General features: G+C 59.0%; 1 long non-coding RNA gene and 1 pseudogene across 1 annotated transcript; both read left to right on the forward strand.

Annotated features, from left to right (window-relative positions):
- Positions 1-372: 372 nt before the first annotated feature.
- Positions 373-22,578, forward strand: part of LOC135982419 (uncharacterized) — a 38,484-nt pseudogene continuing 16,278 nt past the window's right edge.
- LOC135982417 (uncharacterized) lies at positions 15,731-20,754 on the forward strand. Its single transcript, XR_010599765.1, has 5 exons — positions 15,731-18,035; positions 18,508-18,681; positions 18,835-19,286; positions 19,697-19,840; positions 20,388-20,754. It is a non-coding gene; the product is annotated as an uncharacterized LOC135982417 (long non-coding RNA).

Below are 22,578 nucleotides of genomic sequence, written 5' to 3' on the forward strand. Positions count from 1 at the left end.
GAGACTGCTGTCTCCCCACTGCAGCCTCTCCTTGCCCCCTCATGCCTCTCCCCCATTTTCCCCCAGGCAGTGGGGTGGGGGGGGTTTCATTTTTAACAAGTGGAAGAAAAATTGATTTTCATACTTTATGTTTGTTTTAAATATTTTCTCCTCCCCTGATTCAGTGCATGTGTAGAGGGGACAATTTGGGGGCATTTCCTCTCATTTCCCCACTGATTTTAAAACAATCCTAAGGGGTTAGGGAGGTTAGAACACCCCCAAATCCCAAACCAACAGTTTCAGTTTATTCTCACCCCAGATCCTCCTGCCATTTGCCAGTTGCAGTAGGACAGGAGGGGGCACCACCACAGCCCCCTGCAAAATGTCCTGATTGGGGCTCCCTGACCCCAGCCCCTGAGAGATAAGGGAACCCCCAGAGACCCAGCTGGAGAACCAGCCCCCTCCACAGGGGTGATGCTAATGTGGCCCTTGCTGTGATGTCATTGGGGGGCTGTCCCTGGCTCTGGGGGAATGTGGGGGGTCAGGGGGCAGTGGGGAGGTGACAGTAGTGAGCAGGGCCCTGGAGGAATGGGGAAAAGGTGAGTGGGGGGAGAGGGGTTCCCAGTTCAGAGATGGTTCCATCCCCATCCCCCACCCTTTTTCCCATCCCACCACAGATGGCAGCGATGATGGAGGAGGAAAACAGAAAAGCAGTAGAAGCCTCCAGGAGGAAATATGAACAATTTGTGCAGCAGCTGGTGAGCACAGAAGGGCTGCGGGTCGGGAGTGAGGGTCACCGGCAGAGCTGGGGGGCGGAGGGGCAGGGATGGGATAGCAGGGGGCTGTGGTGGGTCGGAGTTGAAGGGGCGGTGGGTGCATGACATGGTGGTGCCCCCTGTGGCTGGGAAACACTAGAACCCGTCCCTAATGGCCAATCTCTCCCGCTCCCCACAGGACTGTGACCACCAGAGCATGCGCTGCTGCCTGAGTGTGAAGCCTGCGGAAATGCAGCGACGCCTGGAGGGGAAACGCCAGGAGCTGCTGGAGCGCTGCCGGGGGGAGCTGCGGGGCGAGGACCCCCAGAAACAGGCGGCCCTGGAGGAGCTGAAGCAGGAGCTGGACAAGCAGATGGACGAGTTCCTGACGGCCTATGGGCAGCACTTTAAAGTGAAGAAGGCCGAGTGGTTGGGCCTGGCCATGGGTCGGGGGGTAGTTCCTGGCAGTGGTGGGTGCGGGTATCGAATTAGGCATCAGGGCGAGTGTAGTTGTAGTGGGGCTGGAGGAAACAGTGGCCGTTGGGGTTCTGGCTGGGGGCTTTGGCCTGATGGGGGGGGAGGGTTGGGCAGCTGGGTGGGCCCCAGTTTCGATGGTAGGTGGCCTTGAGCAAGACAGGCACCAACATCCTAGGTCAGGGGGATGAGCGGGAGAGCAGGGCAGGGTGTTCAGATCAGGAGCCCCTTCTGTGGAGGGACACACAGCGGGAAGGAACCATCACACCTCACTCGGGTAAAGGGTCTGTCCCAGCCCTCAGCACTGGGAACCACTGTATGCAAGGGGATAGATAGATAGATAGATAGATAGATAGATAGATAGATAGATGGGGTGTGTGGGGATAGATAGATAGATAGATAGATAGATAGATAGATAGATAGATAGATAGATAGATAGATAGATAGATAGATAGGGTGTATGGCAATAGATAGATAGATTTCCTGTGCCGGGCAAGGGCTCGCCCCCACTGGCCCGCGCACCTGCCAATCAGCAAACGGCTCCGGCCAATTGGCTGCCCCTTCAGGAGGTGGGACGGGGGAAGCAACAGATTCTGGGACTTGTAGTTTTATGTACCCAGTGGAGAAGAAGGGGGAGTTATGGCGCTTATGGGGGGAAGGGGGGTCTAGTGGTTGAACCAGAGCCCTGGGGTAGCAGGGGGCTCCGGAGGCTATTTAAAGTGCTGGGGCTCCAGCTACCTCTGCTGCCTCGGTCCTCTAAATAGCCGCGAGAGCCCTGCAGCGTCCCCAGGGCTCCGGCAGCTATTTAAAGGGCCACGGTGGTAGAAGCAGGGGGGCCCCTGCCCTACCTGCAGCCAGCCCCTGCTGCACCCCCTGCCCTGCCTCCAGCCCCGCACCCCCTCCCCTGCCCGCACCAGCCCCTGCCTGCCTCCAGCCCCACACCCCCTGCCCCCACCAGCCCATCTCCAGCCAGCCCCTGCCTGCAGCCAGCCCCTGCTGCACCCCCTGCCCGCACCAGCCCTGCACCCGCTGTCTACAGCCAGCCCCTGTCTCCAGCCAGCCCCGCACCCCCTACCTGCAGCCAGCCCCTGCTGCACCCCCTGCCCTGCCTCCAGCCCCGCACTCCCTGCCCAAGCCAGCCCCTGCCTGCAGCCAGCCCCTGTTGCACCCCCTGCCCTGCCTCCAGCCCCACACCCCCTGCCCCCACCAGCCCGTCTTCAGCCAGCCCCTGCCTGCAGCCAGCCCCTGCTGCACCCCCTGCCCGCACCAGCCCCGCACCCCCTGCCCTGCCTGCAGCCAGCCCCTGTCTCCAGCCAGCCCTGCACCCCCTGCCTGCAGCCAGCCCCTGCTGCACCCCCTGCCCGCACCAGCCCCGCACCCCCTGCCCTGCCTGCAGCCAGCCCCTGTCTCCAGCCAGCCCCGCAGCCCCTGTCTGCAGCCAGCCCCTGCTGCACCCCATGCCCTGCCTCCAGGCAGACCCTACCTCCAGTCAGCCCCTGCCCTGCCTCCAGCTAGCAATGTATGTAATATACCATTTTTATTTTATTTATATAGTTATGGAAAGTAAATAATACATGGAAGAAATAAAAGGGCATTTTTTACGTGGTTTTTTTTTTAGTCATCCCTGTCGGGGCCCCGCCTAAAATGTTGAAATTGGGTCCCGCACTTCCTAAAGCCAGCCCTGCATACAATAATGGCAAAGTTCTTGGTTCAGGCTTGTAGCAGTGATAGAATAAACTGCAGGTTCAAATCAAGTCTCTGGAGTACATCCACAGCTGGGATAGGTCATTCAGTCCTTCGTATAGAGCTTCCTTTTATAGCAAAGTCCCTCTAGAAGTGTGAAGCAGGATTGAAGACAAGATGGAGACGAGGCATCAGCCTTTTATAGTCTCTTGCCATGTGGTCTTTGCTTTCTTTGTCCCAAGGACACTCTATCCAGCATGTGGCATAGAAAGACCTTAGAGTTCTGTCCATAGGCAGGTCCCTGCATGCCTTGCTGAGTCACAAGGTGTATCTACCTTCTCTCAATGGTTCAATTGTATAGCTCATGGTCCTCAGTGGGCCATCAAGCAGGCTAGGCAGAACTAACACCAACTTGTCTGGGGTGTTCCCCGGAAGCATAGCACAAGTTTGAAATACAGACAGTAGAGAGCCAATATTCATAACGTCAACTACAAAACTGATACACATATACAGATAGCATAATTATAATCAGCCAATCAGAACCTCTCCATAGACCCCTTCCACAACAACCTTTATATAATATTGGCTGCAAATATATAACGGTGGTCACAGATTATGTCAATAGCATCACAGGAGGTGACACGGCATCAGTGAGACTGATATTGGAATACTGCATCCAGTTTTGGTGTCCTCCTTTGAAAAAGATGTTGTGAAATTGGAGCTGGGGCAGCAAAGAGCCACCAAATGTTCTGAGGGCTGGAGAAAAATGCCTTCTAGTGAGCGATTGAAAGAGCTCAACCTGTTTAGCTTATCAAAAGAAGATTGAAAGGTGACTTCATTGAAGTGTTGAAGTGCCTTAATGGAGAGAGAAGATTGGGTATTAAAGGGCTCTTTAATCGAGCAGAGAAAGGCAGAACAAGACCCAGTGGCTGGAAGGTGAAAAGAGACAAATTCATATTACAAATAAAGCACAAATATTCAACAGCGAGAATGATTCACCACAGGAACAAGCTACCAAGGAAAGTGGTGGATTCTCCATCTCTTGATGTCATTGAATGTAGACTAGATGCCTTTCTGGAATGTGTTTGCCCCCAAAGTAGCTATGGTGTCATACAGGAGGCCTGTGACATGCAGGGGGTCAGATTAGATGATCTAATGGTCTCTTCTGGCCATCAAGTCTACTAATTTCTGAAAAACTGAGTGTAGCATTGGGAGCAGCGTCTGAGGTTTTACTGTCTAGTCGGCTTGCTTCCTAAAATGAACACTCCTTGAGTGGGGTGATCCACAGGGAGTAGCTCAAAGCTCCCAAGTGCCTGGCCAGGGGCAGGACATTAGCACAGCAAGGGAGGGGCATGGCAGTGACATCACAAAGGCCTTTTGCAGGACCTCAGACTATTGGTCAAAGGTGCTGACCTCACAGAGAGATGCTGACATCAGCCAGGCAGGACAGAGGCGAGTGGCCCGGGAAACCTCAGAGACTCCTGTGGCTTTGCTTCAGCAAGTCTCTGTCTCGAGGTCTCTCTTTGAGGACTGAGAGAACATTTGGGTTCACGTACGTGAGTGGCAGGAGGAACCTCTGTCGAGTTTTCTCCTTCCCTTTTTGTGATTTGTACTAGAAAGCAGACGTCCCTGTGTAGAAGGTAAGAGCCTCCTCGAGGTGTGAAACCTGTTCAGTCTGATCCATTGGGTGAGAGTTGAATTCTAGGCATGGAAAACACGAGCTTAAGGAGGCAGAATTTTATTCCGCACCTGGGATTTTGTCCCTTAGAATCACTGGGGACATTGGGGTTTGTCCTTTTTGTTTCACCTTTTCCTCCAGCCCTCCCTCCTTTCTTTTCTTCTCTTGCTTCTTTTGTCCTTTCCCCTGTTCCCCTCCCAACACCAGGGTGTATGTGTTTGAGTGTCGCGGGGGAGTGCTCTGCAGCTCCCACGGTGGGAGGTCCACCCAAAAATGTGGGGCTGAAATAGTGCCCCGGCAGTGATCCCCACCAGTAGCGTAGCTAGGGGCGGTGCAGGGGAAGCAGCCACTTCCCCTCAGCACATTTTCCAAAAGTGGCGCCTTAGTCAGGGGTTACCATGGCGCCAGCGGGCGGGGCCCACGCTCTGCTCTGAAGCTTGGCCTGCCCTGACCTCCTGCACGCAAAGGGGGGGCAGCACGGCCGGAGGAGCCATGGGGGGGGCGGCATGGCCAGAGGAGCCATGAGGGGGGGCCGCGGGGGCGGAACGGCACGGCCAGAGGAGCCATCCTTTGGGCTCTCTGGTGAGAACCCTCAGCCTCCCGTCCTCAGCCTCTATCCTGACTGGCTGAGCAGGCGGTTATTGACAGGGAGGAGACTCAGGTCCTTGTTCTCTTTTAAGACCAAGTAAATAAGTCATAAGCAGTTCTATGTTTGATGAATTTTGCTGCTTCTCTGCATTAATTGTCTCTGAGCAGCTCATGATTCTCTCTACCATTGCAGTTCTCCTAAAATACTTGCTGAATAATTACTGTGCACTGTTGTTGGTCTGGAACTCATCTGAGAGCACTTTATTCAGGAAATTCAAGATCCGATAGTTAGTTTGAAAATCAGGGCTCTTGGGTCCTATTCCCAACTCTGCCACTGACTGGCTGTGTGACCTAAGACAAGTCAATTCTCCTTTCTCCACCTTAGCTTCTCCCTCTTTCAAGTAGGGATAATAATGATCCGCTCCTACTTACCTCACGGTGGGTGGAGGATGGAGATCCATTGGAGAGTGTCACTAGGAGGAGTGCATAATATGAGGTGTCCTATCACATTTACTCAGATCAGATTGTGACATAATAGAATAGCTGAAATAGTTTATTTTATTTGTATTTTTTTATTTTGAAATTGATAAGAGCAGCAACTACTTAGCTCAGACTGAAGCATCTTATCTAATTTTCGAGATCTAAGTGTCTCCTCTTGGTGTGCGAGGAGACAATTTAGCACACTGTGACAAACAGGAGATGCTTTTGTTTTGCAACAAAATATTTTTGCAAAGAACTTTCATCCCACTTGTTATGAGTTCAAGAAACAAACTGGTTTAGTCTGAATGGGATTTTATGACAGAAACGGTTTCAATGAAATTTCCCCACCATCTTGATTCCTGGGCTCTATCCCTGCCCAGGGGTGAAAGGAACTTAAAGGATTTCCCATTACGCCGGAGTCCTGAGCGGGGGTGTAGCCTCAACCGGAAGAGGCGGGGCCTTTCAAGATTTAAAGGCCCAGGGGCTCCGGCTGTGGCTGGGAGCCCCAGGGCCTTTAAATCACCCCGGAGCTACCAGCTGCAGAGGTGGCTGGGAGCCCTGGGGCTCAGGGGCGAATTAAAGTGCCCGGGGCGCCAGCCACCGTGGAGCTCTGGGCCCTTTAAATAACCGCGGGAGACCGGCTGCCGGAGGGCCATGCAGGGGGCTGGCGCGGTGCTCGGCCGGGGGCCGTCGCAGGCACTTGTCCGGGGGCCGTTGCGGTGCTGGGCCGGGAGCCAGCGCGTTGCTCGGCCGGGGGCTGGCGCGGTGCTGGGCCGGCGGTGCGGACACTTGGCCGGGGGCCGGCGCAGTGCTGGGCCGGGGGCCGGCGCGTTGCTCGGCCGGGGGCTGGCGCGGTGCTGGGCCGGGGGCCGGGCCGGGGGCCAGCGCGGTGCTCAGTCGGAGGCCGGCGCGGTGCTGGGCCGGTAGTGCGGGCACTTGGCCGGGGGCCGGCGCAGTGCTCGGCCGGGGGCCGGCGCGGTGCTGGGCCGGGGGCTGGCGCGGTGCTGGGCCGGGGGCCGGTGCCGTGCTCGGCCGGGGGCCATGCCGGGGGCTGTCGCGGTGCTCGGCCGGTGGCTGGCGTGGTTCTCGGCCGCGGGCCGGTGCGATGCTGGGCGGGGGACCGGTGCGGTGCTCGGCCCGGGGTGGGGGCACTTGGCCGGGGGGCCGGCGTGGTGTTCGGCCGGAGCCGAGGCCGGGGGCGCAGGCACTTGGCCGGGGGCCGGCGTGGTGCTCGGCCGGGGGCCGGGGGGCGCGGGCACTTGGCCGGGGGCCGGCACCCCAGGGCCTGAGCCGGGCGGGAGACACCGGGGCCAGAGCCTCTTGGCCTGGGCCGGCCGGCCGCCGGAGGGAGCCGCCTGGCCAGTGGGGCCGGACTGGGACGCGCTGCACCCCGCCCCAGCCTACCTGCTGCCCCCCTGTTTCAGGCTTCCTGCGAACATTTGATTCGCGGGAAGCAGGGGAGGGGGCGGAGCGTTCAGGGGAGGGGGCAGAGTTGGTGCGGGGCTGGGGCGGGGAATGGGCGGGGTTGGGGCGGGGCGGGGGCAGGGCCCCATGGAGTGTCCTCCTTTTTAAAAATTAAAATATGGTAACCCTACTAGTGAGCATGGACTTGTCAAGAACAAATCATTCCAAACCAATCCTAGATCCTTCTTTGGTAGGGTTCCGGGCCTAGTGGAGATGGGTAAACAGTAGATGTGATCTCTCTTGGTGTTTCTAAGGCTTTTGACACAGTCCCACGGGACATTCTCACAAGCGAACGAGGGAAATGTGGTCTAGATGTAATCAGTGAAATGTGAGTGCCGAGCTGGTTGAAAGCCCAGACTCCAAGAGCCCTTCTCCATGTCTGGCTGCCCAACGGAGAGGGTGTACCTACTGGGTCCGGCAGGGATCAGTCCGGGGGCCGGTAGTATTCAATATTTTCCTTCAGGATTTGGAAAATGGAGTGGAGAGCATGCTTCTACAATTTGCAAATGACACCAAGCACTTTGGAGCACAGGATTGGAATTCAAAACGCCCTTAACAAATTGGAGACTTGGTCTTCTTGAGCCAAAGTCCATGGCTGGGCCCCTCTCTCTAGACTGGGCTGAAGTGAAACCCCAGAGCCAAACACTCCTCCTCCTGGGCAGCGCGCTCCCACCTTCAATGGGCAGATGCTGCTTAGCGCTGTCAGAGCAGCTTTTGCTGGGGGCTTCTCCCAGCACTTTCCAATCGTGGGAAAGTATGAAATCCCCGTTTGACTGCTGGGGACAGAGCCAGAGAGGGGGGAGCAACTTGCCCAAAGTCCCACAGGAAAAGGAAAACAACCATCAGTGGAACCAACAGGAAACCCAACAATAGAACTCAGGAGTCCTGGCTCCCAGTCCCCTGGTCCAGTCACTCCAGCGGAGCACACTCCCTCTCAAAGGCAGGGGGAGTGGACATGGGGGCCTGGTTGTAATTGCCAGCTGTGGAAGGGAGTGTGCAGCAGTGCTTAGCGAAGGGGCCTGGAAAGAAGGCCTGCTGGGTCCCATCCATTCTTCTGACACTTGGTGTGACCCTGTGCCAGTAGCTTCCCCTCCCAGGCCTGGTTCTCATCAGTGGGGTTGGGGTCGCAGTCCCAACAGCCCAGGGGGGTTGGGAGGCTCCAGGAAGGTGTGTAAAGTGCTGGGATGTCGGGATCCCGGAGGCGCTGTCACCCCTGCACTAGGGCAGGGCGGTGTTCTGCACCCCCTGCTGCTGGCCGAGTTTCTCTGTCCCTTGGCAATAAGACAGACTCTTGTTTTCACAGCCAGCCGGTCGCCCCGTGCCATCACCCTGCCTGCTTCCTGGGCAGGGTAACTCCTCAGCTCACCACCACCCTCTCCAGCCTGCCTTGGGCTTGGAGAGTGAGGAGAAGGGCGAGGGACGACCCTGAACATCCTCCATCCATCTCTCCGTCACCAGAGCAAGTGAGTGGCATTAGGGTTCTTCGGTGGCGTTCCCTCTCTGTCTGGGGAGAGGCAGAAAGAGGGGGAGAGAATCTTTCCCAAAGGAGATTGGATTTGCAAACAGCCCCCAGGAACCCCTCGCTCTCAAGACCGGGAAGGGGCTTCTCCAGAGCCGTCTCCAGTGTGTTTGGCAAGGTCCCAGCAATGGGGCTCCCAGCCCTTCCCTTGTGGGAGACTGTTCCCCAGGCTGAGAGTCTGTGAGCTGGGCCAGACCCAGTGAGCTGCTGAGCATGGAAATCAATGGGAACCGAGGGGGCCCTGGCCTTGCTACGCCTAGGGACTTTGAAGTGGGGAATGGTTTCCCAGGAGAAGTCCAGACTCCTGGGTTCAGGGCCGGGTTTAGCAAGTGCGGGGCCCAATTCCTGGGGCAGCACTTCAGATTGCCGGCTGGGGGAGGTGGCCCCGCGGGGCTGCCGCACTCTGGACAGCGCTCTGGCCAGGAATGCAGGGCCACGGGGCTTGCCGCGGTCCGGCCGGCGATCTGGCCGGGGTCGTGGAGCTGCAGGGCTGTTGCAGTCCGGCTGGGGCCACGGGGCTGGCCGGAGCTGCAGCCAGGGTCGCAGGGCCGTGGAGCAGCCACATTCTGCCGGAGCTCCAGCCGGGGTCGCGAAGCTGCCGTGGTCCGGCCGGAGCTCCAGCCAGGAGAGCGGGGCTGCAGGGCTGGCCGCGCTCCGCCGGAGCTCCAGCTGGGGTCACGGGGTCACAGGGCTGCTGCGCTCCGGCCTGGGTCGCGGGGCCGCGGGGCCACGGGGCTGCCACGCTCCGCCGGAGCTCCAGCCGGGAGAGTGGGGCCGCAGGGCTGTCACGCTCCGGCCGGCGCTCTGGCCAGGGGAGTGGGGCCCCCGAAGACGAATGCCGCTGGGGTGAGTGCGCGGGGCCCGCTTAGGCGCGGGGCCCGATTCTGGGGAATCGGGCGAATCGGCCTAAAGCCTGCCCTGCCTGGGTTCTGTTCCTTCTCTAGCCTGGGCGGGGCGGGGGGGTGAGTGTGGTCTGGGGTGGCAGGAGGGAGCTGCTTGTCGAAAGTGACCAGTGTCTTTGTGACTGACCCCAGTGCTCGAAAAGGACGAGACTCCCTGGTTCTTGCAGCCCCAGCGATGACGAGGGGGAGCGTTGAGGGGGAGCAGATCATGCAATGAACTCCTGCCAGTGGGGGTAGCTTGCCCTCCCTGCACCCCTGTGGGGGGAGCAGGAGCTGCTCTGGCTGGGGCAGGGATGGGGAGGGACCAAACAGGCTGGTTAGTGAGAGGCTGCCTTGACCCCAGACTCACGCCTGCTCCCCGCTGGGTTCCAGGATGGCCAGGCTCCTGAGGATGTTCAGGAAGAAGGCTCTGCAGGTGGCCCCAGAGCCTGAGGGAAGCAGCCACCATCTTCCCCAGGAGCGAAGCGGCCCCTCCGTCCCCGCTGGAGGGGAAGAAGCTCCCGGCCGCGCCAGGAGGTGGAAGTGCCCAGCCTTCTGGTGGAGGAAACCCACTCCCGGCACAGGCGCCGAGGTGGGAGCATCACCCCCCAGGCCAAAATGGAGCTGGGCCAGGCTGCGGCTGGGCAGGCAGGACCCAGCCCAGGGGCGGAACCGGGCAGGGTGGCTCTGGGGCTTGTTGTTGTGTGGGCAGCAGCGGCCCCAGGAGCCCAACCCCAACTTCCAACAGGGGGCATCGCCCTGCTCGGTCAGGGAGGACCTTCCAGCCTCCCCAGGGCAGGAGGTGGAGGATTCCTCTGCCAGCCCCAGCAGCTCAGACCGCTCCCCATCTGACAGCAGCAGCGCCTGCGACTCGGCCCGCAGCCTGGCCGACGGACGCTTCTGCTTTGTTCTAGGTGAGGAGCCAGGCTGGGCTCGGGGAGGGGTGAGGAGGGGGCTCTGAAAACCCTGGGCCCAGGCCCTCGAGCAGTGCTATGGGGGCGGGTCTCCAGCCCAGGTGTCTGGCCTGAGCCATGTGAACCCCACGGACACTAGATGCTGCCACTTTGGTCCTTGGTGCTCCATTGGGCGGGGGTGGGGGGAGGCACCTCCAAGGGAGTCCAAGACAGTGGGGAGGGTCTCTTTGTTATGGGCTCCTGAAGGAGTTGGGGGCTGATGCCATCACTGAGAGGGGGGAGTGTGGGGCCCAATCTGCCCTATGTCCCGGAGGTGGGAAGGGGACACATTGTCCCACCATGCCCCTGTCCTTCCCCCGAGTGGCAGCAGGAGTCACCTTGTCCCCTTCTCTCCCTGGTGCAGCGTCCGCCAGGGACTCCGAGGACGACGAGGAGAAAGAAGAACGGGTAGACTTGGTAACAGAGGAGGCTGCTCTCATGAACATCCGAGAGCAGCTCCATGCCCAAGAAAAGGTACAAACGTTCCCCAGCTGTGCTGGAACTGAGATTGTCCTGCTCCTTCCCAGCATCCCGATCCCCTGCAGAAGGTCTTGGCTCTAATGGGGACCTTTCTCCTTCATGATCTGGGACCCCCAAGATGGGGGTGTTTGTCACACACCAGCCGGGGTCTCCTCCCCCCACAGGCACTGTCCCAGTTCCTGACCCTGATTGTGGAGGAGTCGTGGGTGATTTGAACAATAGGCAGGTCCCCACTATCCCCCATTCAGGCCTAAGTCCTGCAGCTGGTGTGGCTGGGGCAGGGAGGTCCCTGGCTAACTGGCTCTCTCTCCCCTAACCCCACTCCTGGTGGGCGCAGGACGAGGCGCAGCAGCTCGTCTTCCTGCACGCCATCTACCCCGCGTGCCTCGCTGCCCAGCAGAGAGGGGACTACACATTGGAGCCACACTGCTCGAAGGCGGCTGTGGCGGAGAGGATTGTGGTGAGTGAGACACGGCACCCGGGAGCTGGAGGGTGGACAGAGATATGGGAGGGGCAGGGGTCTCCCCGGGCCGAGGGTTGGGGGATGGCTGGTGCTGGAGGGCAGCTGAGGGCAGGGATTGCTGGGGCTGAAGATTGGGGAGAGGAGACGGAGAACTAGTGGGCAGGAATCGGAGGAGCGGGAGGCAGCTGGGGGGATCCTGCTGGCTGTGTAATCTCCTCCTTGGGGAGTGTCAGTGAGGCCCGAATCTCACACGCTCCTTTGTCTCCTTTGCGTCTCACAGGAGCTCATTGAGCAGCTTCCTCCTAACTCTCCACCCGGCGCCGTCCTGGCCAATGCCCTCATTGCTGTGGCCAACCTCAGGTACCGAGACCCTCCCGCCCGGTTCCCCTAAGCCCGGTGCTGCTCAGGCCCATGGCTGGGAGTCACTGCCCCTCCCACTCCCAGCTCACCTCCCAAGGGTGGCTCCTCTGGCAGAGGTGGCAGGAAGGGTCACTCCCTCTCCTGGCTGCTCTGTTCTTTTCACTCCAGTCACATTGCAATGGCTTTGGGGAGAGGCTGACTCCCAGGATCAGATACAGGAGGGGCAGCAGGGTCCAGGGAACAGGCGCCATTCCTGCCCTGCCACTGTCGGTCTGGGAAACCTTGGCCTTATCATTCCCTGGCTCAGTGCCTCAGTTTCCATTCTCGCCAGCCTCTGCCTATTTCCCTGCAGGTTCACGTCCGTGTTGGTGCCAGTCCCACCCCCGCACTGCACAGTCTAATACCGGCTCCTCTCTCTTGCCAGCACCATGACACCTGCCCTGGAGCCGGAGCTGGAGACCCACCTCCTCCGAGCCACCCTGCACGCCGTCTTCACCCTGGGCACGCAGACGGACACCAACCAAGTCCAGGTAGATCAGCCAGCTGTTATCCTGCCCGAATCCTTGCTAATTGCCTGCAGTGGGATGTGAATGAGAGAGGCCAGGATATGTGTTTGGGGGTCTCACCAGTGCTTCCCAGAGACCCCTCTTCCCATCCTGAGGCAGGTGTAGCCCCAGTTTCCCTAACTCTGACCCATGGCTCTCCCTTGCTTTGCAGGATCTGCATAGGGTCATACCAGACCTCCTGGACGCCATGCTGGGGAACCTGCTGGCAAAGACCCCAGACACGGACAAGCTCCACTACATCTTGGAGGTGAGCCCGATGAGGGGGTGGGGGCAATTTTACCTTAACTCTTAGATCCATTTTCCAGTCTGTCCTCCTAGCTGGGCCCCCAGTGGCCATCCTTGGTCAGGGCAGTCAGTGCAATGCAGGGTCAGGCCTTTCCTCCTTGAAGGACAGAGGAAGGCGCTGGGACTTCAAGCCAGAGCTCTGCCTGTTTGTGTGGAGCACTAACCACAGGGCCCCCGGCTGGCTTGGGGAGTGAGAGTCTGAACCCCTCCTGGGAGATCCAGAAGATGGTCCTCAGAGAAGAGCCACAGCCTCATTCCTAGAGAAACAGGAGGGCCCCAGAGAATCAGCCCTTGTCTCTGACGGGCCCCGAGATTCCTGGGGGGATTGTGCTCACACTCAGTCCCTTCACCCAGCCAAGGACTTGAGAGCCAGGGAGGGGGGAGGGGTCTGTCTCCTTCCTGGGGAGCTGTTCAGGAATCAGGAGTTCAGGGAGGATGGGACCAGCCCCGACACCGAGCATTGTCCCAATCTAGAGAGACAATGACAAGTTGTGACCTGCAGGATACAAGCATCGTCCTGGGGGCAAGAGTCCCCTTCTAAAGCTCTGCAGTCAATGAATCTGATATTCCACCCTCACCGCATGCAATGTCTCAGCCCCCTTGGGATGGGGGGGACCATTAGCACTACACATGCACCCCCTCATCAATCCTGAGCTGCCTCCTTTCCCCACAGCACATTAACTACTGGACCGTGTCCAGGGTGCCACGAGAGAGAGCCAGGGCCATCAGGAGCAGCGCGGCCCTGCTCACGTCCGTCATCACCCTCCCTGACTTTGACGTAAGTGGCCTCTGAGCCCAGCTTCCTGACTCCAGGCGTAGGCGGGCTGGCTCCAACGGGCTGGAGGATCTGCTGCTGCAGGGGCTGTGGGTTCTTGCCTTCCTGTCATCCTGGAGCAGCTGGGGAAGCAAATCCTCCTGGAGGGCCCTGCCCACATCTCTGTTCTCCGGGCTCCCTTGCGGGCAGAGATAACTAAGGATTCAGCTCTAGCTCCTATCATCTGGCATCTCCTGCAGAGGGGCTGAGGGGAAGGAGAGTCCTGGCCCAGGCGGGGACTGGGAGCTGACAGGAAAATGCTGATGGAGTCCCCTCTCCCTCTCCCTTCCTTTAGAACTCAGCCGAATTCCCCAGGATGGGCCACCACGTGGCACAGCTGGCTCTGTTCGTCGGTGACCCAGACGAGGACATCAGCCGGCAGGCCAGGGAGGGGGTTTACCGGCTCTACCAGCTCCTGCTGCGCCAGAGGGGTAAGGAACCCGGCTAGACGAGTGAGACTGGGACCCCAGCCAATTTCTCTCCGAGTGACCCCGGCTGGCGGATCAGTCTCTCTCTATCTCTTTCTGTGTTCTCCACCACCCCCGCAGTTCTGTTGGGCTCTGCCCACTGTGCAGCCACCAATGGGATTGGAAGGACACAAGCCCTGCAACCAGAATGACCAATGTGTATGTGTCTCTTTCTTTCCCAGACCTGAACATCCATGAGGTCGAAGACCTTTGGTGCCGGGACTGGCACCAGGACAGCAGGCTCCTCGGCTATAAGAACACCGCCAGGGTGGGGGAGGTAAGGACACTCTGCCAGGGCATGGCACAGCTCTGCAGGGCAGGTGGCTGCCTCCTGGAGCCATGCGACGGAGTTGCCGTTCTAGGCCAGGATTTGGAGCCTGGTTCGGGGCAATCTGCTGAAGCCTCACATCTGGTTGGTTTCAGGTTTTTGCCAAATTTTTCTCGGAGGGGCAGAGAAGATTCTTCCTGCAGACAGCAGTGCTGGCCATGCACGACCCCCTGCTGCGTGTCAGCCAGGCTGGGCTGCTCCTCACTTACTCCCTCCTGGGGCAAGCCGAGCAGCTGATGGGGAGCAAGGTGAGCAGCTGCATTAAACTCAGGAGATTGGGGCGGGGCCCAAGCCTCATTCCCATCCTCTGGCCATTCGCCGGCCTGGCAGCAAGGCGACTGGTGGGGAATGAGAGTGAGAGCAGGTGCTCCTGGGAAGGGAGATGAATTCACCTCCATGAGCAGGAGGGAGCCAGCTTGTTCCCGGAGCAGCTCCAGCCCAGGAGAGAACTTGAGCTGTGGATTGGAGGTGGAACAGCTGTCAGGGGCACTGGGTGGGAGGTGGCAGGAGCTCCCCCTACAAGGAGGTTGTTGGCACTGGAGGTCCCTTGAAAGGAAAACAAGACTCCATTCTGGGGGTCAGGAGGGGGACTTCATCCCTCAGAGGTGCGCGGGTGCTGGGTGGAATTGCTGCTGGTCCCAAGTGCCTTTAATTCCCCCTGATTCCACGGAGGCATCTGAGTCTCTGACAGGTCCTCGTTCCTTTGCAGCAGGAGGTCATCACGGTCAACATAATGAACCAACTTCACATCATCCGGCACTTGCGCCAAGTGCCGGAGGCGCTGCAGGAATTCTGCCTCCAAGGCCACCAGCAACTCCTGCTCCCTCTAAACGGGGAGTGTAGTGAGACTGAGTGGCCTCCCTCCGAGCAGGAGAGCGAGGGCCCCTCTACACGCCCTTTGGAGGGCAGGGCCTATATCGCCCCACGCCCCTTGCCTGTTGGCTGGCCGCCGGGGCCTCTGGTAGACTCTGTTGCAACTGAGCGGCCTCCCTCAGAGCAGGAGAGCGAGGGCCCCTCTACACGCCCCTTGGATGGCAGAGCCTATATCGCCCCACCCCCCTCGCCTGTTGGCTGGCCGCCGGGGCCTCTGGTAGACTCTGTTGCAACTGAGCGGCCTCCCTCCGAGCGGGAGAGCGAGGGCCCCCCTACACGCCCCTTGGAGGGCAGAGTCTATATCGCCCCGCCCCCCTCGCCATAAGGACTGGGGCGTGGGGTCGGAAATATAAAAGGCCGGCCCTTTACCACAGTTGGGGGACAGCCTGCAACAGAGGAGGACACTTGGCCTGTTCTCCAGAGTCCCCTAACCTTAACCCCAGACATGGACGAGGACTGGCCCGGAGTACCCGCTGCGGTTTACCCCAAGGAGCCAGAAGAGGCCTGGAGGCCGCAGGTACCAAACCCCGGGGAGGCAGGAAGTAGCCCAGGGGCAGCCCGGGAGCTGCTGGCTGCAGAGCCCGGCGTGGCTCAGTCGGCGTGTTGCGGCTGGATCCCTGCCGACGCAGGGGCAACCAATCCTGCCCCTGCCAGCGCCTTGGGCTGGGACGCGGGGGAGGAGGGTGGGACCGCGTCCCCCTGCCACCCCACCCCAGGTGGCTGACCCCCTACACGGTGCAAGGAGGTTCTAGCCCAGGACAGGAACTGTTTGTTGACTGGCCACCGGGGCCCCGCCCAGGCTAGAGCCAGCCCTGTCAAGTCTGTCTGTTTGCTGGCTGCCAGGGTTCCACCCAGGCCAAGGCCCGCCCTTGAAGTCTGGTTGTTTGTGGGGTGCTTGGGCCCCGCCCAGGCCTGAGCCACCCCCGATACAGTGTGTTGAGGGGCTGACCACTTGAGCAACCTCAGCCCAGCAGCGCCGGCTCTACCATTTTTGCTGCCCCAAGCAAAAAAAAAAAATACAACAGCTCTCAGACTGCCAAAGTGAGCAAAAAGAAAACCAAAAAACCCCCAACCACTTGGACTGCTGCCACCCGAACTGCCGAAGCAGAAAGAAAACCAACAACAACGCTCGGACTGCCGCCGCCCGAATTGCTGAAGTGCAAAAAACAAAAAAGTCGCCCGGCCTGTGCTGCCCCAAGAATGGACGGAATGCCGCCCCAGGCATGTGCTTCCTCCGCTGGGGCCTGGAGCCAGCCCCACAGCCCAGGCCACAGCCTGGTTGCGACAGCTGATCGCTGAGGTGGGGCGGCTGCTCCACCCCCATGCAAGAGGGCGCTAGAGTAGGCCAGAGCGGCTGCAGAGGCTGGTAGCCAATCAGAGAAGGGCCAACTGAGAGCCAATCAGGGCCGAGATTAGAGCCAGCCAATCAGGACTAAGCTAAGCCCTATATAAAGGCTGCCCAGGCGAGCAGCAGGCAGTATCCCCCAGACCTTGATGGGAGAAGGTCTGTCTTCGGAGCAGGAGACCAGCATCTCTGAAAGAGCAGTGCTGGGCAGGCTCAAGGGAGCATACTACAGCTCCGGCCCAAGACCTGCCAGACTGCGGGCCCTGATAGAAAGGGCCTAGAGGGCCCAGAGGAGAAGTGGCCCAGGGACAGTTGGACAAGGGGGGAGCAGGGAGACTGCTACTAGAGGATCCCTGGGTGGGGACCCAGGGCAGTTGGTGGGCCTGGGTCCCCCCATTCTCTCTTCTACTGCACCTGGCCATGTGGTGGCTGAGTCAAACTGCAACTGGGCCTTGAGACAAGGGGCTGGACTTTGGGGGTTTTGGTTGGCCACTGAGGCATGTGCAAGGACTGTTGCTAACCTGCTTCCCCCCTCCCCGCCGGAAGGAGATGAGGATGGATTAGGGGGCACTGCTGGAGGGAAGTGGCCTGAAGAAGGACACCGTCAAGCGGACTAGGCAGATTGTGCCACATGGAGAGACCAAAATGGTGGAGAAAAGAGACTTCTATTGGAGGGCCTGGGTGGCTCGGCTTGCCGAACAGCAGAGGGAGTTGTTCTGGCTGCTGTGGAGGTCGGCACCCAGACCAAACAAGAGATCCAGCACTGAGGGCGAGAGGCCAGGAACGCTGAACTGCTTCGCCTGTAGGTGACAGGGACACTAAAGGAGGGAGTGTCCCTCCTGGGAGGGGGCAGAGAGGCCCCACCCAGAAAAGGCACCCCCTGTGAGAGTAACAGGGGGGCCCCCAGCTTGGTGGGTCTGTGGGGAGCCAGGGCACCTGAAGAGAGAGTGCCCCTACAGGACTCCCAAGGCCCGGGCCAGCCCAGAAGGAAGGGCTAGGGCCCAAACAAGCAGGAGTAGGGATGTGGCAGGGGGAAGACCCAGAAAGTGCTTCCACTGCCACCAACGGGGACATCTAAAGAGTAGGCCAGAATGGCTGTGCAAGCCGTCAGCCAATCAGAGAAGGGCCTACTGAGAGCCAATCAGTTCCGAGATTAGAGCCAGCCAATCAGGGCTAGGCTAGGCCCTATATAATGGCTGCCCAGGAGAGCAGCAGGTAGTCTGTCCCAGAATTTCATGGGGGAAGGTCTGTCTCCAGAGCAGGAGACCAGCATCTTGGGCTGGGCAGTACTGCATCTGGCCATCCGATGACCGAGACAAATTGTAACCGGCCCTTGAGACAAGGGGCTAGACTTTGGGGGTTGCAGTTGGCCACCGAGGCAGGTGCAAGGACTGTTGCTAACCCCCGCCCTTGGAATGGGGTGAGGCTGGACTGGTGGGCACTGCTGGAGGGGCAGTGGCCTGCAGGGCAGCGTCAAGCGGTGAGCAACACGGCTCCAGATGCCAACAGAGGACAAGAGACGGATGGGACGCTGCCAGCAGAGGGCGTTCCCCATGGACTGAGCTAATTCCCAGAGCGACCAGCGGGAGGCGCCATGCTGGTGAGTCCCAACCCTGTCAAAACTGCCCAGCCATATTGTGGGCCCACTGCTACCCTGCAGACTCTGGTAAGGACCAGACTGGGCCAGCTGGTGTGGCCTCCCTCTGATTGGGAGAGCGAGAAGGGGAAATGGAGCCCCCTGGCACTCACAGAAACTCTCTCCCCTCTCTGTGGAGCAGGGTTCTTCCCTCTGCCCCCCAAATTCCTTCATATGGGGCAGGACCTCTTTCCCTTGCAGCCACTCCCCTCCCCCCTTTCCTCTGTCTGCCCCCCCTCATTCCCACTGCGCCCAGGCAGAGCTCTCCCTGCCCCATATGGTGCAGAAAAGCCCTTGTGTCAGGGCCACAGCCCCACTGGAGCTCGGAAAGCTCCACTTTTGAGGAGGTGGGGGTGGGACAGAGGCTCAGGGCTAGCTTCACCTTCTGCCCTTTATTCTCCCCTTGGCCCTTCTATGGGGTCTCTGGGTGTGACAGGAATAGGAGCCTCCTTCCCAGCTGTCTTCCAGGCCCTGGGATCTGGCACAGCCTCCCAGACGGGCGCTTCCTGTAGCTGAGCCACGTCAGGGAGCAGTGGGGACAGGTCACCTCGTCCCAGCAATGCCGGCTCTCAAAGAGGCTTAGATGGAAGACCCCCAGTCCCTCATTGAGGTAAGAGCCATTTACTTCTTGGGGCGTGTGGGTCTCTTTGGGGAGAAATGGCATCCCCGATGCATAGCCTGTCTGGGAGCTGTCCCTGTCCCTGGATCCCAGCCCTGGTACAGAGCCCTATTTCTCATCATGATATCCTCATTTTATTCTCAGAGGCGGTGTCCAGGATCCTGGAGACTGTTTCCTGCTGCAGGAGGTTTGAGCGGGGAGAGATCACTCACTGTCATGACCCAGGGGTCTCCAACCCGGGTCTGCAGGGTTCATGGGAGCAGCCACACTCCAACCCTCCACCTCGAAGCCTGCTGAAAATTGCTTACCTCGGACCCATGAAGTTCAGCCCCAGTTTGAGGCTCCACTCCTGAGGTCCTATTGGAGGAGTCCCAGGAAAGCTCACTGGCCCCCTGGCCCTGCGTAAGACAGCAGCAGGAACACGAAGCTGACTGAACACCAGGCCTGCTCCTGGTTCTGGACCGTGCGCTGCCTGGTTCTGCTGCCGCTCCCCTGGCTTGATTTACTGGCATCTGAGTTGTGGTGGTGATAGCAAGTTGGTCTTTTCCTGCTGATCTTCCAGTATCCTGACCTGGCTGACTCTCCACTCCTGTCATGTGAGTGTGGACTCGGGCTCTGACCAGTAGGTCTGGCTGCATTTGACCCAGCCGTGACATTTACTTTGGTACAATTTCTCCATTGCCCCTTTCTGATCTCCAGCAAGATACACCAGTCCCTTGGCTCCCAAAGTCCCAGTTGGCCGCTATTCAAGGGCTGAGGGGTAGTGCTTGTATCGCCCCACCCCAGCTGCTTTTCCTAGGGGAATCTCCCTAGAGCAGAGGCGAAATCTGCTCTTTTCTTAGGATCAGTCCCACCCTGGCCTCAGCTCGGCTACTTTGTTTACCTGGGGTCAGGCACCACTTTTGAAGCCCTTAGCGTGGGGGTGGGGGTGGAGGTGGGAGCAGAGGCTGAAGCTCCAGCAGTTTCCACCAAAGAACACCCCCCTGTCTTTCTATGGTCCGGCTAGGGCTCCCCATCCATCCTGGAGCTGAACACCAGATGGGAGCTGATGGATTGTCCTTGGTGGGCCATGTTCTTGTGTGTGATGAGAGGGCCAGGAGCAGATGCACCACGCCTGGCCAGGACCGGGCTAAACATCCTGTAATGCTAGGTGAGTCAAACCAGGGCCACAATACAGACACCCTGGGCATCCATGGGGACTGAATCTGGGCCCTTCACTACCAAGAGCACAACTGGTTCCAACTTGAGTCATGACGCTGGTGACCCCTGCCAGCCCCTCTGAGGTGGGTCAGTATTATCCCTGTTCGCTGGGGCATAGGGATAGAAAGCAACTGGCTGCAAGGTCACACACGACGTCCCTGACAGAGGCAGGAAGGAAGCGTGGGACTGATCCAGTCCAGCTCCAACCGCTAGACTCCATCCACTTCCAAAGTCCGAGAACCCAGGAGCCCTGACTCTGACACTAGGCCTTAAATGACAAGACCAACCTCCCTCCCACTCAGGAAGCCATAGAAGGGACCATCTGCTGAGCTCCCCTTGGCAATGCCACTGTCAGAGACCATTGCTAGTGGGTGCCAAGTGCCTGAGCAGGGAACTGCTTGAGAGCCTCCTAGAGACTCGCAGCTGTTTGACTGTGACCCTCAGTGAGCCGTGGCAAGAGACTCTCCGGCTCTAACAAAGGGTTTCTGTTCTCCTAGACAGTCAGCCAGTGAGGCCAGTTTGCAGAATGTGGAAGAGCCCTTTGGCGAGGCATTGGAGGATTCACCATGAAGGTGGCAGCAGCGGCAGTGCCTGGGGTCCCTATGGGCCAAGCCTCAACTCCTGCCAATCCAGGCTAATCTCCCCTGCTCTCAGTGGGGCTTGGCTTTAGCTGCTGGGCCTGTGAGCCTAGACCAGGGGTCCCAAACTCAAATGACCACGAGGGCCGGCTGAGGACTAGTTCATTGGCCTGAGGGCTGCATCACTGACACCCCCCCCCCTCACTGCCCCCAGTCCTGCCCCCAGAGGGGGCAGGAGAAATGTGGCAGGGGCTCAGGGCGGGAGTTGAGGTGCAGGGGGCTCAGGGCAGGGAGAGGTGAGGTAGGGGGTCGGGGTGCAGTAGGGGGCTCTGGGCAGGGGGTTGGGGTACAGGGTGCAGGAGGGAGTGTGGTGTGTGGCAGAGGGTTGGGGTCCAGACAGGGGGCTCATGGCAGGGGGTGGGAGATGCAGAAGGGGGCTCAGGATAGGACGTTGGGGTGCAGAAAGGATGTAGGATGTGGCAGGAGGTTGAGGGCAGGGAGTTGGGGTGCAGGCAGGGGGCTCAGGGCAGGGGGTTGGAGGGGTGAGGTAGGGGGTTGGGGTGCAGTAGGGGGCTCTAGGCAGGGTGTTGGGGTGCAGGGGGCAGGAGGGAGGTTGGGGTGCAGGCAGGGGGCTCACGGCAGGGGGTTGGGGTGCAGGATGGCATTGGCCTGTGGCCTGGAGCCGCTTACCTAGAGAAATAGCCCCGCAGGCCGCGTGTTGGAGACCCCTGGCCTAGACAGAGCACTCAGGTATTTCCATCAGCCTGCTCAATGGCAAATGCAGCCACCCAAAGAAGTGAAGAAGAATGGAAGAGAGAGTAAAGCTGGACCATCCGCTGAGCTGCTGCACTCAAGTGAGCAGAGCCGGGGAGAGAAGAGGGAGAACTCGAAGGTGGCTGGCGGCAGTAGGGAGGAGAAGCAGTTTGGGAGCCAGGAGAGGAGAAATAAATAGTTAATGACAAATGCTGCCGGCTTTCTCTTGTGTGGTGAAGGGTTGAAAAGGGGTCTCTTTACTATCAGGCTAAACTTTAAAATAGCTGTGTATGGGGGGGGGGGTTCTATAAAGGTAAGAGGTCACTCTAGGGGCTTGAAGTCCCAGATGCTGGGGCTATTGCAACTCCCTCAGGTGGTAGCAGTAGTGAGCGCTTGTCCTCCTTTTCTGGACTAGCCACCAGAAAAAGGACACGATACATATGGCCAAGGAAAGACAGAGGCAGTGTTGCCTGTTAACATGGCTCTTGTGGGGGAGCACGGCAGGTTACTTTGGACTAGGTAGGAGCCACCTGTCTCCAAACCTGCACCTCCCGAGGCTCCAGAGACTTCGCTCCCGATCCCAGAGCGTCCTCAGAGTCCTACAGCGCCAGATGGAATCTGGCCTCTCCCCACACCTCAGCAGTCCAGAAAAAGTTATTTGTAGACACGTTCTGTGTCCTCTCCTGCCACATTCCCCTGTTGGCGACTAATGCAGTCACAGAGTCCAGGCTCAGATATTAGGAAACACTATTTTACTAGGAGGGTGATGAAGCACTGGAATGGGTTCCCTAGGGAGGTGGTGGAATCTCCAGCCTTAGAGGTTTTTAAGGTCAGGCCTGACAAAGCCCTGGCTGGGATGATTTAGTTGGGGATTGGTCCTGCTTTGAGCAGGGGGTTGGACTACATGACCTCCTGAGGTCTCTTCCAACCGTGATATTCTATGATGTCTCTGTCCCTCTTTTATACTCTCTTTCAGTTGCTAGAAAGATCGTTGCTGTGTCATGGGGGTCAGGCAAGCCCATTGGTCAGGCAGTACCCCACTGACTAAGTGCCCTCTCCAAGGAGTCTCTCAGAGAGTGGATTCTTCCTGATGGGCCATCAACACCTTTCTGGCCCTCCTTTGTTTCTATTGTAAAGCTGGCTGTGGGTGTCTCACAACATATTTCAGAAATGCAACAGAGAGCATAACTTCCCATACAATGACAGCATATCCAATCCAACAGGTTATTAATGTTCAACAGATCCAGACATTTTACATACCACCTCACAAGGCATGCATAATACAAAACATCTCATAATCATATCACAGTGGTGAATACTGTGTGCTACTGAGGGATACAGGGTTCCAGAGTGTCAG

This window comes from Chrysemys picta, chromosome 3, assembly GCF_011386835.1.
Source record: "Chrysemys picta bellii isolate R12L10 chromosome 3, ASM1138683v2, whole genome shotgun sequence".
In the NCBI taxonomy this organism is placed as follows: domain Eukaryota; kingdom Metazoa; phylum Chordata; order Testudines; family Emydidae; genus Chrysemys; species Chrysemys picta.